The 17592-nt window shown below is 32.9% G+C and overlaps 3 pseudogenes across 1 annotated transcript; 2 read left to right on the top strand and 1 right to left on the bottom strand.

Moving 5' to 3' along the window:
• The first annotated feature begins 1355 nt into the window (after nucleotides 1–1355).
• LOC111296999 (ubiquitin carboxyl-terminal hydrolase 2 pseudogene) lies at nucleotides 1356–2240 on the top strand (annotated as a pseudogene).
• Nucleotides 2241–2955: 715 nt separating this feature from the next.
• Nucleotides 2956–5360, top strand: LOC111296514 (H/ACA ribonucleoprotein complex subunit 4 pseudogene; annotated as a pseudogene). Its single transcript, XR_016346889.1, has 2 exons — nucleotides 2956–4829; nucleotides 5226–5360. The product of XR_016346889.1 is annotated as an H/ACA ribonucleoprotein complex subunit 4 pseudogene (transcript).
• Nucleotides 5361–7432: 2072 nt separating this feature from the next.
• On the bottom strand, nucleotides 7433–13600 carry LOC111297490 (uncharacterized; annotated as a pseudogene).
• Nucleotides 13601–17592: the final 3992 nt, after the last annotated feature.

The raw sequence follows: 17592 nt of genomic DNA, 5'->3' as shown, positions 1-17592 counted from the left end.
GTCATAACTGGTCCCTTAAGCTTGTCTTGTGGTCAGCTATGCTTATGTTCCTCTCTTTTTGTTATTTTATATGCATATATCGACCGTTAATGTTAAAATTCTTTTAATGAATAAAGAATAAATCCCGTTTCTAGGTTAATTACCTTTTGTGTGTTCTGCACCGTCCTATTTAAACCATTTCTTTGTCATTGTTTTGGAGAAGGTATGGAATTGGAACGTATGGAATTGGAAGGTATGTTCATGGCTTTATCTATATTTGTTTTGCCTTAGAACTAAGTCAATCACATGTGGGTGAAAGGTGTAAGGATTCCTATAATAAGCCCCCTAAGCTTCCATTTGTATCTTGTTTCTTCTCTTGGTTCAATAGAAGCCAAGTCACTTACTGTTGCAAGAGATGAGAAGAAGAAAAATAAGAGGGAGTTAGGGAGGGAAAACCCAATCACTGAATTAGAAGTTCTCCAACAACTCTTAGTAGCTACAGTTTTATGAGAAAGAGCCTCTTTCACAATACATAAGCAAGACCAAAAGGACCATATGATAATGCCCATTCCAACAAAACAAAAAACTACGAAATTCCTCTGGATGATAAACTGATAAATTATATTTTAATGTGTAATTAGCACCAAGGATGTCTTCCTTGGATCAAAAAGACTTCTTTGACAATACAGAAGCCATGGTCTTAGCCTTTGGCTTCCAAAAAGGATTATTTCTTCTAACCAAGCTATTGATGTACCATTAGCGCACTTTAAACCTGCTATGCTAACCTGTTTACAGGGTAATTAGACGCTACTTAAATTGGATCAGATTGGGTTGGTGTTGAATAAAATTGTAGCCATTGCCATCCCTACCCACTTTCTGTACTGTTTGTTTGTTCTTTGCTTGTATGTTTGAACCTGTGTAAAGCTATCAAACTCTATCCTTGTGTGGGTTGGTGCATAGGTGTGCATATTCTTTATATATGTATGAATGTATTGTATGTAAAGTATAGGATTATTGTTGTTTGTCTTTTACCTGCTTTATACTGTCATGATGGCAAATGTCTTAGCAGGTAGATGAGTCGTATTCATTGGATCTTTATTCTCTGAACAATCTTAGGTGAGTTTTTGCTCGGTACTGGCCATTCTACATTTTCACATTTGAATCTTTTCATGATTTTTCTTCCCTTGCTAGGCCTGTGTATGGGTTGATTTTCCTTTTCAAATGGCGCCCAGGGGAGAAGGATGACCGTCTTATAATTAAGGACCCAAACCCTAATTTGTTTTCGCTAGCCAGGTCGGTTTCATTCTAATACATAATTTCTGAGTCTGACATATTTGAAAAAATCTTCTGAACTTATTGTTCCTCAATTTTCATAGGTCATCAATAATGCTTGTGCTACACAAGCAATATTGTCTATTCTCTTGAACTGCCCAGATATTGACATTGGGCCAGAACTATCGAAGTTGAAAGAATTCATAAAAAACTTTCCTCCAGAACTCAAAGGTCTAGCTATAAATAACAGTGAAGCTATACGTACAGCCCATAATAGTTTTGCAAGGCCCAAGCCTTTTGTTCCAGAGGAGCAGAAGGCTGCTGGAAAAGATGATGATGTCTACCATTTCATAAGCTACATCCTAGTTGATGGAGTACTGTATGAGCTTGATGGACTGAAGGAGGGACCCTTTAGCCTTAGTCAGTGCCCTGCTGGTCCAGGTGACATGGAATGGTTGAAAATGGTACAACCAGTAATCCAAGAACGTATTGAGAGATACTCCAAAAGTGAAATAAGATTCAACTTCATGGCAGTTGTCAAGCACAGGAAAGAGATGTACACAGCTGAACTTAAGGAGCTCCAAAAGAGGAGGGAACGCATCTTGCAGCAACTGGCTACCATACAGTCCGACAGACTTACTGACAAAACCAGTTTTGAAGCACTAAGCAAACAACTTTCAGAAGTGAATTCGGGGATTGAAGGTGCCAGTAAGAAGATTTTGATTGAGGAGAAATTCAAGAAGTGGAGAACTGAAAATATTTGTAGGAAACACAACTACATACCCTTCTTGTTCAACTTCCTTAAAATTCTTGCTGGAAAGAAGCAATTGAAACCCCCTTGTTGAGAAAGCTAAGCAGAAGACTAGCAGCTCAAGGTGAAGTGTTTCTTGTTTTGTTTCTTGTTTTTGGTGGACAAGATGCTTATTCGAAACTTGAGGTTTAGTGCAAATTTAAAGAAAAGGAGTCAGCTTATGGACCCTTTATGATCATTTAACTGTGTTGTTTCCAAATGACTTTCTTCTTGAATTTATTTTAATCTTTTGTCCCATGTTTGTTAATGATAACATTCTGCTCTCGGTAAGCATCTTTGGGTGATTGAACAGGCCAACAAGTCAGATAGTTTGATGCTTTTTTAGCTCATGACTTGGTGTGTATGCTTCAAACAAAGCTGTTCAACTTTTTGCTGCCATCTGGAGTGCGTCACAGGGCGCCAACTTAAAATTCTAATAAGAGCTTATGAGGTGACCATCCCTTATTTATTTAAGCTCAAAATCACTCAATGTTAAACTCAGGATACATTTTTGCCATGTGGCAGCTGTCTTGGCCAATACTATTAGGTGAGATCACACTTACATTCATCTATTCAAGCTCAAGATCGATTTAGTACACATTCAATGAATCCTGAGGTGATCATCCCTGCATTGTTAAGCTTAAGATCATTCCCTAAAATTAGATTTGTCGATTTATGTATTTTATTTTATAAAATATTGATAATTTTTATATTTTTATAATATTTTATATAAAAATTATATATTATAATTTATATCATTATAAAATATATAAAATATATTTTTTATTTTTATTAAATTTACATTTAATTTTTCCTGAAATTTTAAATCACATATTTTTCTTTTTTTTTTATTGTTTCCGTACGTAAACTCAAAATCTCAAGGACACGACAGGACTAAAGGCTCCCTTAAACCAAGCTCAGAGCCATTTGCTAGAAACTTCCATCCTCTTCTCCGTAAAACCCCCAAAACCCTAAACTATTTGCTAAAAATTTCATTTCTTCCTAGCTTCCTACTTAACACTCAAAAACCCACTAAGAAACCCTAACAAAAAGGAAAAGAAACGATGTCTAAGGTTGAGCTCTCTCGTTCAGAAAAGAAAAGCCACGCGGCCAAAGAATGCGACCAAGATTTCATGATCAAACCACAGAGCACCACCCCATCCATCGACACTTCCCAGTGGCCTATCCTTCTCAAAAATTACAACCTTCTCAACGTGCGAACCGGACATTACACTCCTCTTCCTTCCGGTTTCTCTCCCCTCAAGCGACCCCTTGCTGAGTACGTCAGGTACGGTATTTTGAACCTTGATAAACCCTCTAACCCTTCTTCTCATGAAGTTGTTGCTTGGATTAAGCGAATTTTACGCGTCGAAAAGACTGGGCATAGTGGAACTTTGGACCCCAAAGTCACTGGGAATCTTATTGTTTGTATTGATAGAGCCACACGGCTTGTTAAGTCCCAACAGGGTGCAGGGAAAGAGTATGTCTGCGTTGCCCGTCTTCATTCCAAAGTGCCCGACGTTGCTAAGGTTGCTAGGGCTCTTGAAACCTTGACTGGAGCTGTTTTTCAGAAGCCACCGTTGATTTCGGCCGTTAAAAGACAGCTTAGGATTAGGACTATTTACGAAAGTAAGCTTCTTGAGTATGATGCTGATAGACATTTGGTTGTTTTTTGGATTTCTTGCGAGGCGGGTACTTATGTTAGGACTATGTGTGTTCATTTGGGATTGATTCTTGGGGTTGGTGGGCATATGCAGGAACTTAGGAGGGTTAGGTCTGGGATTTTAGGGGAGAAAGATAATATGGTGACAATGCACGATGTTTTGGATGCTCAATGGGTTTATGATAATTATAGAGATGAGAGTTTTTTGAGGAGGGTCATTATGCCTCTTGAAGTTCTTTTGACTAGTTATAAGAGGTTGGTTGTGAAGGATTCTGCTGTTAATGCTATATGCTATGGGGCGAAGTTGATGATTCCGGGATTGCTAAGGTTCGAGAATGATATTGAGGTTGGGGAGGAAGTTGTGTTGATGACTACTAAAGGAGAGGCGATTGCATTGGGAATTGCAGAAATGACGACTGCAGTGATAGCTACTTGTGATCATGGTGTGGTGGCAAAGATTAAGAGGGTGGTTATGGATAGGGATACTTATCCAAGGAAGTGGGGTTTGGGGCCAACTGCATCCATGAAGAAGAAATTGATTGCCGGAGGCAAGTTGGATAAGCATGGAAAGCCTAATGAAAGTACTCCTAAAGAGTGGTTGCGAAATGTTGTGTTGCCAAGTGGTGGGGATTCTATGGTTGCAAGCGTTGCAGCTTCTGCTGAACCGGCTGTGAAGGGTAGTGAGACAGCTGTTGCAGAGAAGGAGACTACAATGGTGGAAAAGGAGAAGGACAAAAAAAAAAAGGGCAAGGATGAGGAAGATGGGGAGGGGCACAAGCGCAAATTGGATGAAAGCAGTGATAGCCCTATTCCAGTTGTTGCTAAGAAAGTTAAAGTTGAAGAAGCTGAAGTTGAAGTTGAGAAGAAAGAGAAAAAGAAAAAGAAGGATAAAGAGGATCATGCTGCAGAAACTGAAGAGAAGACTGAGAAGAAGAAGAAAAAGAAGAACAAAGATAAGGTTGAAGCTACTTCACCAGATATAGAGAAGAAAAAGAAGAAAAAGAACAAAGAGAGCGGGGAGGCTACTGCTGATGTTAACGGTGCAAATGATGCAGGAGCTGATAAAAGTGAAAAGAAGAAAAAGAAGAAAAAAAGCAAAGATACGGTAGAGGAGTAGATGAGCAGGTTTCAGAACTTTCCTTTTAATAGGAAATCAATTTTTCCTTGTATGCTGGCCGCCTACAGTAATTTTTTAGTAGTGTTTGCAGTTTCTCTATATAGTTTTTGCAGAAACAATTTTTATGATTTACTTTTGCGTAATGGAATGTTTTCATTATCTACAATATTTTTCTTTCATTCGCCATTATTTTTTCTTCTATTTTTTTTGTGTATGGAATATATGTTAATCCCCAATTGCATGCTAATGCCTTTATATGGCATTCTGATTCTCAAATAGATGCAGTTAAATTGTATGCTCGGGAACATGAATATTCTGTACCTCGGCCTGATATAGTTCTATTCTCCTTCTTGTGCCTGTTTCTCTTGACATTTTTTTTTCTTTTGTTTTAACAAAAAAATTAGGGCAAGGGAAGGCTTTTTCGGAGAAGACTTAGCGAAACTGTTGATAGCGGGATTCAACCTAGGCATGTTGCCATTGAGCTCATGTGGTAAAAGGGTATTATTCAAGCTGCAAAGAAAGAAGGGTTATGTTATATTCCTGGAAGTTTGAAGCAAACAGAAGGTTTAATATCCTTTCCTCAATAAAAAAGCAATAAAACAAAAAAAAAGTTAATAAAATTATGGATTTTATTCAAGTTAAGAAATATTTGCTTTGGAACAACAACGACACAACATAAACAAAAGCAAATGGAAATCTTTTGTCGTTTGACATCGTCTTTCATTCGGCTCTCTCCATTTTGTTTTTATAGCCATTCTTAATTTTCTCCAGTTTTGCATTCTAACTACTTAAAGAAATTCTCGGCCAGAAAAAAATTACATCAAGAAATTCATTTAGAGTATTAAAAAGGAAGAAAGCAAATGAAAGTGTTTCCCTTGTTGGTAAATTTTATTTCCTCCCAAAATGCTGAAGAAGAATATGAGACATTGAATCCAAGATTCAAACCAAAGACTTGGAAGTGGGAATTCAAGGTTCTTAACCATTGGCATTAGCTGTTATTATTATTATTACTACTTCATGGGTGTGACCCACAGTTTTCGGACTATGCTCACTGAACTACTAGAGAGAAGCAAATTCTCTATTTTCGTTTTCTTCCCTCATTAATGTCACAAAACAGCTGTCTTGGATGATGGGTTACTTGGCTTGCCTCTGTTTGATTAGCTTTCCAAAAGAATTGAAGCATAGGTATCCAAGACAACGCTAACCTTTTTCTTTTCTGTAGATTTCAAGCAATTTGTTTTCTAGCAAACACAGGAATATGCATGTAAGTATAGACTCCCGGTCCCGGAGCACTAGGAAGTGGGATACAGGTTTAAGTTTACTTTGGGATACAGGTTATCCTTCTTTTTTTTTTCCCAGTTACTTGGTAGTTGATTAAAAGGTAGCTTTTCTCGAACTTATGTTATCCTTTTTTTTTTCCAGTTACTTGGTAGTTGATTAATATGATTATTTGTTGGTTTTCTTTTCCCCAATGTATTAGTTCTATCTTATATATGCGGTGAATGTAATTTCCCATGTTTTATCGAATCTTATTCTGCTAAGGTACTCTTCTCTTTGCTAAGGTCTAACTTGAACTTGCATTAAACTTTTTGTAATAGATGAAATAAGATGAAACGGAATTTAGCTCAATTGGTTCATACAATCACTCAATAGCATCTAGCAAGTTTGAGATTCAAAATTTCAGCACATTCAACCCCTTCCTTTATCTAGGGTGCAGTCTCCTTCCTAAAAAAAATAGAAATAAGGTTGTATGTAATATGAACCCTTTTCTTTTATTTCTATGTTGGCTGGACGACCAAATAGCCCACCCCCTTATCTACAGAGCCACTCTCACCGCACAGATAATTTCCTATCCTGATGAAGGTAAGTATAGCTTTGACTTTTGATTTCTTCCTTCCCATCTCATTTTCCTATATTAACCAAAAGATAGGTTTTCTAATACCAAGCGTTTTCAGATTAGGAAGAAGTTTTATGCACGAGTTCAATTACTTTTAGTTGTATACTAGTTCCGGCAAAGTTGTTCATCAACTTCATCACTCTGCTGCCTGCCACCGCTTACGTTCTGCTAGTGACTCACTATTTAGTTCCTTGTATGCAATCCTCAAACCAATTTTTGCTCGTGGATTATGTTGAGAATGAATTATGATTAATAGACGGATATGGTGAGGGACTGGATGAGACATCTGATCCTCATAGACATTATCAGAGTAAACAGGACATGGCTATTTTCACAATGACTGAAATCCTAATAACTTTTGAAACTTGAAAATATTTAGATTGTTGATGAATCCGTATTTTGGCTAATATGTTCATCTCATGACAGGGAGATGGCTTGAGAATTGGATATAACTCCTCTGTTCTTGTTAAACTTAAAATACTATAAAAATTACGCAAAAAATGCAGCTGTAGCTGTCTGTTCAATTTCTATCAGCAGGTGATTACGATCATAACTCAGTCAGAGATGCATAATGGTTATCTCCAACATCCATAACCATTTAGATTGGCCGGCACGAGAAACACTGCTGTACTTTTCATAAACAATTAAGGTAACACCATACTTATCCAGGTACATATGGTGTTCTTATTTGTTTTCCCACCATAAGCATGCTCAAAATATGCTTTGAGGTTTCAGAAAAATTTTGTTTGTAAATTACAATGTTCAACCTCTTCACTGCTATCTCTTAAATGGACAATAAACAACAATCATTCCAATTTCCATTATTTTTCTACTGTGATGTTATCTCCCATACAAATTGATGCTTCAAAGCCATTCCAATCGATGATGAACTGTGATTGGCTTTTGCTGGAGAAGCTGTTGCTTCTGTACCTGGGCTTTTGATGACGTCAACGTATAGCAGAATGACAGTTTCAAATGCTTCTACAAACAGCCCCACTCTCCTTTTCCTTTCTGGAGTTAGTTTAGCAACTTGTTGAAGTGCATAATCTAACATCCATTCTTCAGCATTTTTTCTGTCTTCCATGTTTTGATGCCTTAGGAGAACTTTCTCTGATTCGGAGGCAGGATCCAAGGGCAGGTATTGAGGGCCCCGAGGGTTAAATTCTTTGACCTTTCCCAATGCCTTGACAAATTTCCTGAGGAGGATTAATTTTTTCAGATTGCTCCAATTTCTCTGCACTCTCTTTTTGGATTTATTTCACTTATCTGTTGCTCTTTTTGCTTCTTTTTGGGTGCTTGCATTTTCAGGCTTCAGTATTTTTTTCTTTGGAATTCAAGGTTGAACAAAGCTCTGCTCTTATGTTTTTAGCTTCTTCAGAATTCTCTTTAGCAGAGTCAGTAGAACTTGAGACGAATTTTACCTCTTCTTTTCTTCACATTGTTTCTTTTCTGGGAGTTCTTGATCCGGGATTACATCAACAGTAACTGATTGATTGTCTGATGTGTCATCTTAAGTTTCTGAAAGAGGTATATCATCTATTGCTTCTTCTACCAGCTTTATAACCTCAGTGTTGTGGCATTCCATATTTTGGCTGCCTGTTGTATGGTTCTCCCTCGTATCCTGACCTGTTGCAAAAGAACTTTGACAATCACCATTGTTGTCTCTAGAATGTTTGATGGCATCATCATCTTGTACTTCCTCATCTGGTAGATTTTGAAGCAATTGCGATCCATTTTCTGTGGCACTATCTGTTGGGCTTGGTTTCCTCCGTGTGGGGTGGACTAATCAAAGCCCATTCATCAAGGGCTTTTCAGTCTTTTACGTTTAATTATAGGGTTTTAAATTTTTACATGATTGAAAAGGAACAGGAGAGTCGTGTCGTGATAAAATAGAAAGAAAAAAAAAGATTTTATATAGTTTTGATCAAGTAATTTGATTGAAATTAATCTTTTATTTTGATTGAGTTAAAATTTTATCAATATATTCATAACTTATTGTTTTTTAATTTAAATGATGAAAATCAAGTTTTAAGTTTTTCGTGAGTATTTATTAATCTTTAAATTCGTTAAAACTGTTTTAACTTTTTTTTATAAGATTATTTTTTTATCAAAATTATTTAATCTTAAAATATTATAGTTATATATCTCTACTTTTAGTTAGAGAAAAAATTATATATCAATTTTTTGATAGTAAAGATTATTTATTATTACTTGTGATTTTTATTCTTCATTTTAAGAAAATTTTTCACCGAAATTGTTTGTGTCTTTTATGCTTGTGGTTTGAAAATTTATTTGTTAACTTTATTTATTTTCTTCTTATTAGATTCACACAAGATATGGATAATTTGATTTTTTTATTATGTGACATTTAATTTGAATATTATTTTAGGTTATTTTATCTTATCAAAATGGTATTAGAGTTAGATTGCAAATATCTCTTCATAAGTCAAGCGTAGAAGCTCTTCTTTTATGGCTTGATGTGTGAAAAAGAAAGATTGTTGAGGTTATCCCATATCGATTGTTGCCAATATCTCCTTGTAAACCAGGCATAAAAGCTTTACCCCATGACTTGATGTGTGAAAAGGGGAGATTATAAAAATTATCCTACATCAATTATGGAAAGAGATTTGTTGTAGCAGATTGTGTTCGTGAATTAGAGACATGCAAGAGAAGATGTTGCAACAAGGCATTAATTGCAAATGGAGTCAATCGGATGAAGTTGATTTGACTGTATATGAGTATTTACCATTTATGTGAATCAAGTGGAGTAAGCATTGATTCAATTTGTGTAATCAAAATTTCTTAAATGTTAATATTGTGATAGAATTTGTATCAAGGTGAAAATTTGTTAGATATTGACTCAAATTCTAATTGAGAATTAATTTGAATTTGAATAAAATTTTATTAATTAAATAATTACTTGATAATTAAGTTTAATAAAGATAAATATTTTTAATGGATAAGAGTTCTTAGTAAATAAGAATTCATGTTGATCAAGTAATGGAGTTTTATAAATATGAAATGATTATTAATTTTTAGAATTATAAGCAAGAGTTTGTAGAAATGTAAAAAAATGTTTATTCGGCACTGGCTGCATAAGATAAAAGATATTCCATAAAGTATACATTAAGAAGCATGGAAGACATGAGAAGAGTTTCTTATGCTTCAGCAGTAGGAAGTTTGACGTGTGCAATGGTACGTAATAAGCCAGACATAGCCCATGCAGGTGGTGTCGTTAGCTGCTTTTTGTCAAATTTGGGATAGTTAAGTGGATTATTAGATATTTACGAGGCACTTCCGACTTAAGACTCACTTTTGGAAGTGAAAAATCAGTGCTAGTTTACTATTCTGATTCAAATATGGCAGTAAATGTTAATTACAGAAAGTCTACTTTGAGTTATTTGATTATATTCTCAAGTGAGGCTGTATATTAAGTACCAAAGCCTCAAATATTTTTGTTTTTCCAACTTAGAAATATCAGCAGCAAAATTGGATTCAGAATGTTCAAGTGAAGAATGGAGGGATTTATATTTTGGCTGAGCTCCTTCACCAACTGCTGTGGGGCATTCAGGTTTACCAGGGTGCTGGTCAGCTGAATTAATCAAGTCACTGGAATCCAAATCCATCTTCTCTATATTCTTGCAGACTTCTGAATCGAGAATTGAAATTTCTTCCTTCGAGATTCTTTGAATAACTTCTTCATTTTCTGGACAAAATTCTGATGAGAGGTCCTTACTGCACCCTCATTAGTTAAGCACTTATCAGATAGTCTGGGTTCTTCAAGTTCTGACAAAGAGAGGTCAACCAACTTCGGCTGAACATCCATGACAATCAAAACTTTATTCACATTATTGTCATCGACTGCACCAGTATATGCTTTCTTCAAATCTGTACCACTCATTTCCGAGCCTACTATACACAATGGTTGTTCTGTATAAGCACAAAACAATTTTGTTTCTTTGGGCTCAGGAGTTTGGGCTTTGCTGGTATGCTCTATGGGATTCACTGACTTGGTCTTGATCATCTTTGGAACGCATTTCAAGATTCAATGCTTTGCCTGCCAAGATTTCAGAACCATTTTCTGTTTTTGCACTGTTACCATTGTGAACCGAGAACTCATTATCGGCTGGAATAAAAGTTGTAGGAGAAAAAGCTGCCGCATTGGACCTCATATCATCCCCATTTTCTGGTAGTGGGATGGCTGTTTCAAAAGCTAGTACCAACAGAGCTACTTTTCTTTTTTGATATGGAGCCAATGTTGAAATTACTTGACAAAGTGCATGATCAAGCATCCATTCCTCAGCACTTTTTCTCCCTTTCATATTTTGATGCCTCAATTGAATCTTTTCTGCTTCTGGGTCTTTGTCCACAGGTAGGTACCGGATTGACAAATATCTTCAGGATGATTGTGTTTTTCAGATTGCTCCAGCTGTTTGGCATTTGCCTGCCAGACTTTTTCCCTTCGATTTGGGCTGCTTTCACTTCTTCAGAAGCAATTTTGTTGCCCATTTGAAGCTGCATTTCTTCTTGATCTTGCATCATACGGTCTTCAATGGAATTAGAGGAAGTTGAGATGCTCATTTCTTTGCCTTCATCCTGTTTCTTTAACAAGAAATCCTGGTCTGAAGTTATCTCACTAGCAATTGATTGATTATCCGATGAGTGGTCTGGAATTTCAGAGAGGATCTTGTCAAATGCTTGCTGTACCAGCTTAATGGCATCACTTTGACTGAACTCAAGCTTTCGGTTGCTTGCTTCATGAACTTCTATGCTCATGGCCTGACCTGTCCGTGAAATTTCCTGGTAAGGGTCGTTGTTTTGATGTGCGTTACGCTGATTTTCTACTTGTTCTTCTGGATTCACTCCAGGAAGAGGTTTTTGAGTTTCAAGTTCAGCATCAAGACCTGTAACCATATTCTGATATATCAATTTCCAAAATGTGAAATTCTTCTGATTTTCTATCTCTCTTCTGCATGCCACATCAGTACCACCAGAAGCCATAGAATCTGCAGGTTGAACGATCCCATGATCTAGCTCAGAATCTTTATTATTTTCTTCAGTTGCTGGAGTTGGTTCTTCTATCATCCCAGCAACAGAAGCTGAAGAGAAAAGACCACTGGGAATCTCACAACTACTCGCGGTTGAAACAGTCTCCAACTTTTTGACACCGTTTTCTGAATGACCTTTATACTCTTCAAAATTCGAACTTGAAGCTATATATTCATTAACATCTCTTTGAGTTCTTCGTCCACTGGAACCGTTTCATTGAAAGTGCTAATAGTTTTGTCAGGTTTCAAGGACAGCTTGTAAAACTGTGTTGACTCTCCAAACTCTTGTGAACTACCATCGCCATATTTGAGATAGCTATGGTCTTCGTTATGAGAACTAATTCTACTGAGTTCTTCCACCTTGATCTTGGTACTAGGGGTATCAGAAGTTGCTTTACGTTGTTCTCCTCCAATTCCACTGCTGTTCCACTTTACGCGGGTTATTACTTTGGTGAAGATACTCTTCATGACTTGGATTCGGATATGATGATTCATCAGGCACACTCTCCGCGAACGTTACAAAATCACTGCCCGGGACTGAAGAGATCTCTCTGATATTAGCAGTTTTTTGTTGAACTGCAACTCCACCAAGGTCTCCTGCAGAGACTCTTTCCTCTGTTTTGATTCCTTTGTTTCTATTTCTAGATTGCTTTTCTTTACAGAGGATAGACGATCTTGTTTCAGTTTCTTCTGGGTCTTTGCCATTCGCCGTCTCATCTATACAAACATCTTCAATGGATGTTCATTACCATGGGGGTGGCTATGAAGAGAGCAATAACTATATCGACAGACATTCAAGATTGCAGTTCCATCAGATTCAATTCCTCCTGGTTAATCTCTACATAATCTGGAAATTTGGAATCTTTGAGAGTTGAGGAACAGGTAGCTCTCTGTATGCTTGGGTCTGAAATGGAAAAAATTTCAGAGCATCTTTTCGTGGAAACCAACCCGCTTGGATTTCAAACTTGCCATTTTAGTTAAGATCCTCATAGGTCCCAAAGTAGATGTTCTTACAACTCTAATGGAAATGTTGCCATTTATTTGTTTCTCTCTGCTATCAAAACTAGATTCGGAATGACTTGGGCTTGCCTGTAACTGCTCCTTCTTCATATCAGAAGAACTTGTTGCTTTCAAGAAATGAGGTGATGAATCTACCTCGCTGGATGGAATGACTGGATGCTGATCATCTTGGGAATTTACCTCTCTCCTAGATGATTTCGTCGGTTTCTTCTTCAAGTCAGTTCCTCTAGAAGATTTCTTCAGCTGGGGCCTTCTGAATTTTATGCTGGACTTTCTTGTTACACTACTTAGAAGCTTAAAACTAGATTGCCTTGTCAATGTCACCGGTAATACCTGTCCACAGGAAGAAATATTTGGTTTTTGAACAATTTGAATTTTCACTAGAATTAATTAATAGTATTAAAACTTTGTTCTGAAAATTCTGGAACTTGGCTGAAAATTCTGGAACTTGGCATCAGAAGAGCTTGAGGAGTTTATATGATTTGGTGATGCATAAGACATCTCTATTGGAGAAGATTGTTCGGAGCTTACTGCACATCTTGATAACATGGCACGAAATTGAGTGGATGAAGATCTTCCCTTTCTAGTTGATGGCATTCTTGAGAGCTTGATTGATCTCAGCTTCTTCATTTTCTTCCCTGCTTCTGTTCTTTCTCTGTTTCTGCCACCCTGATTTTCAAAGGGTGATTTAGTTGTAGTTGACATCGTCTCTGATTCTATGAAATAATCAGAATCTGCCCCAACTTCAAGCTTATCAGAAATCATTCTTGGAATCTCTAAAAGTAACAGATTTGATTTTCAGACTAGACAAACAAGTGGCTTAAATTTGGTTAGAGATAGAGATGGTTTGAATAGGAATTGATCTTTACAAGGAAGATTCTTGTTTTTGGAGTAGCAGAATGCTAATTGCCTGTTATCCAATTACTGCGTTGAAAGTTTTCAGAATGTCTGAAGGCCAGATACTTCACAGGGTGAGATTTTGGCTGCAATAACTTTTACCCTATTCTAGTTCAACTTAATTTTTGGATTTTGACTGAAAATTTTAAAATACGATAACACAATATTAAAATGATATAAAAAAATATAATTATAATATAAATTAAAATATTAATAAAAATTATACTTGATATTTTTTATCAATATAAATTTTGATATAATATATAAATTATTAATATTTTAGATTATATGAATATATGAATTACCGTATTTGAGTATAGTTTTCTTTTGTGATTTGTGAAATTGGAGGAAGTTAGATGCCTTGACTTGTGCAGGAGGAGGAGCTTTTGACTTAGGATTTGTTGAATGGACTCAAATCTTTTTCTATGCCTTTGGTTGGTGGACCTCATACTTTTGGTAAGCGCTTCTATAATTCCTTTACTTATGGACATGGCAGGTAAACGTAAATGAAAATTCCATAATTGGTGATATTTTAATATGTCTGTCAATGCTCTAAGAAGGAAAGTTATTCCAAAAGTTGAAAAAGTCTACAAACCATGTGGACCCAAGCATGCTTTTTCCATAATTTGTAGCATAATTTGCCCAGGCTGCTCATCTGCTCGGTAATTGGTCTGCCTCTCTGTAAATTTATATAAATCTGATGATTTGGAGTTTTGCCCTAGAACAAAGCATTTGTAAAACTTTCACAATTTGCAGGTTTAAATGTCTTACTCATTTGTTGCCATCATTATATATAAAACTCAAATATTTTACAATAAATGTCCAGTTTATTTTACATAAATTCTAAACACATATATCATAATTTTATTGCATAAAAAATAATAAACTCGTGATTTTTTAACATTTATTTAGATTATTATTTTTTTTTTGTGTATACATATTCTTTATAATTATTATTTGTTAAAATTTATTAAAATTTTTGGTTTTGTAATGTATATATATTTGACTTCCAATTTTCTTGTTATTTATGGTTTTCCATCTCTTTTGTAAGGTTAAGAGGTTTTATAAGTATTTTTTGTCTCTATTACACTTTCTTCTCTCAATTTTTGTTATTTTAGTTACTAATCATGAGATTTTGTATTTTTTAGGTTAAAGGTAAAAAAATGTCCTTAAATTATAATTCAACAATCATTTAAGCCTTTAATATTTTATTACAATTAATAAAATCTTTAATCTTCTATTTTGATTCAATTGAACTCTTAAATAAACGAAATCTATCACGTAATAAAATTTAATCAATTAATCTCCAAACTATTATCAATTAAATCCTTAGGAGGATTTGAAAGAAAAAGAAATAGAGAAAAAAAAAAGAAAAAAAAATTTATTTTATTTAATTTTCATATATATTAATTACGTTATATAACAAACTTCTATCAATTTTATTGATGTCATATAAAATTTTATTTTAGTTGGTAAAAAATTAACAATGTTAACTTTTTCTTCTAAATAAAAGCTTATTAAGATACAAATAAATGTTAAAAGAGTTAATTGATTGTAATAAAAAAAAAAAGAGCGTGGATGATTCTTTAATTATAGTTTAAGAATTTTTTTTTTATACCTTTTAGCCTTTTTATTGTGTTTTCATTTTTATAATTTATTATTTTATAAATTTTTAATCATAATTTTATTTTTATTTTTTGCATTTCAAGTTTGTTTATAGTCAATTAATGTATTTTTTAATTTTTTTTAATTTTTTATTTTTTACCATGATCTTTTTTTGCAGTTTAAAATTGGCTATTAATCAATTACAAATCATGAAGTTTGTTTATTATTATGTTTTCATTTTTATAACACTTTAACTATGATTTATGATTTTTTTTTACCTCTCAAGTTTGTTTATTAGCCAATTGTTGTATTTTTATTATTTTCATTTTAATAAATTTTTTTTTTTTTTATCTTGGTTCTCTTTTTATAGTTTAAGCTTAACTATTTATAAATTAGAATATACCAAGTTTATAATTATCTTTTAAAAAGATTATTGAATACTCAAAATTTGTTTTTGTCAATGATAAGATGTTTATGATATAAGGCAAAACAACGTGTTCGTACAAAAATAACGTTGATCGATGAAAATGTATATATGTTTTTTTTTGTTATGCTATTTTCTTGTAAGTCATTCATTTTTTTTTTGTTCAATCATAGGTATGAACATTGTTTTTTTATATTGTTTATTTATAAATTTTTATTTTTTGGATTATATAAATACTTTAAATCTCTTATATATTTTATTTTTTACATTTTGGTATGTAACATGTTACTAATCATTAGATTTTTTATCATTTTTTTTATGTTTGCATCTTATACCAAAATATTTTGTTAAAATATTTATGGTTATTTTTACTTCATTTCATTATACTCTTTCGTTAAAAACGTGTATTGAGTGATAATAATTTAATTATATTAATAAAACTTTTTTTATAGATTTTTGCTTTTAAAAAGTACAAACATACAAAAAAAATAAAAATATTAATATTAAATCCATATATGGTTCATAAATCTTACGAGTGAATTTATTTATTTTACTATTTTAAATTTAAATTTTTTTTATTAAAACAATAACTTAACTTCATTAATAAAAATGGATAAATTTATTTTCTTGTACAATAATTACTTGAAACATAGACTTAAAGGTGAGATTTTATGAATTTGAATAAAAGTTAGGAATTTAATATAACATTGATAAATCCTATAAGACCCTAATAAATTTTATTAACAATTGGATTATTAAAATATTTATATTTTATATTGAAAGTATCTATTATTAAACTATCACGAAAATCTTCTTATTTATATTTATTATTAAAATAGTAATATAAATACCAAAAAAAATATAATATAAAATTATATATTTCAAACTAAAAAATAATAAAAAATTATTAAAAATATTCATATTAAGAAATAATATTATTATGTTATTTAACATTAATTATTAAAATAATAAAAATATTATTATATACGTTATTAATTTTATTAAAATAATAATATAATATAATACTATTTATTATTGAGATATTAAAAATATTTATGTTTAATAATATATAAAATAAAAATATTTAAAATTGAAATATCAAGAGACTTTTAATGTTGATATTTTAATTTTTTAATTAAAATTAAATAAAATATTTTTAATCAAATGAAGTTTGAACTTAAAATATTATGTTTAAAGTTTTATTTGAGTAAATTATAAAAATATTTAATATTAAAATATTAAAATACTTTTAATAGTAATATTTTAAATTTTTAAATTTTTAAATAAAATTAAATAAAAATTATTTATTAATAAAATAATATTTTTGATCAAATCAAATTAAGTTAAAATTTAAAAATTCACGTACAAAATACAATTTAAGTACAATTATACTCAAACATATTAATAAGTAGTTCTACTTATAAAAAACTCTTTTTTAAAAAAATTATCTTATTTTTGTTGATTAATAAATTATTTTTAGTTAATCAATCAATTTTTTATCAAATAAATATTTAAAAATATAAAAATTATTTTTATGAAATACACGAAGCCAAACTCAAACCGATAACATGTCTAGAGAAGCGAAAGATTAAAAAAAGATAGTCCTCGAAAGGCTATACTAGATGAGGAAGTGCCTTCCCAGTAGAAAGCATTGCAAAAGGAAGAGAAATCCCTATGGGATGACATGAAGAGACTTGGCATCTGCAGAATGCTTTCCAATCATATTGGCTTTAATTGAAAGTTGTTAATGATAATGAGCAACCTGATTGGGTTCTTGCAAAGAAAAATAATTTGGGTTTAACACATTTTTATTTTCCAACCATTTGGTTATTGCAAAGAAAAATAATCTAAAAGTTTTTTTCTTTCATTTTTTCGGTCGA

This window comes from Durio zibethinus, chromosome 12 (assembly GCF_047325235.1).
Source record: "Durio zibethinus cultivar Kanyao isolate XHJ-2024 chromosome 12, ASM4732523v1, whole genome shotgun sequence".
Classification (NCBI taxonomy): domain Eukaryota; kingdom Viridiplantae; phylum Streptophyta; class Magnoliopsida; order Malvales; family Malvaceae; genus Durio; species Durio zibethinus.
This window is presented reverse-complemented; position numbering and strand designations above follow the sequence as displayed.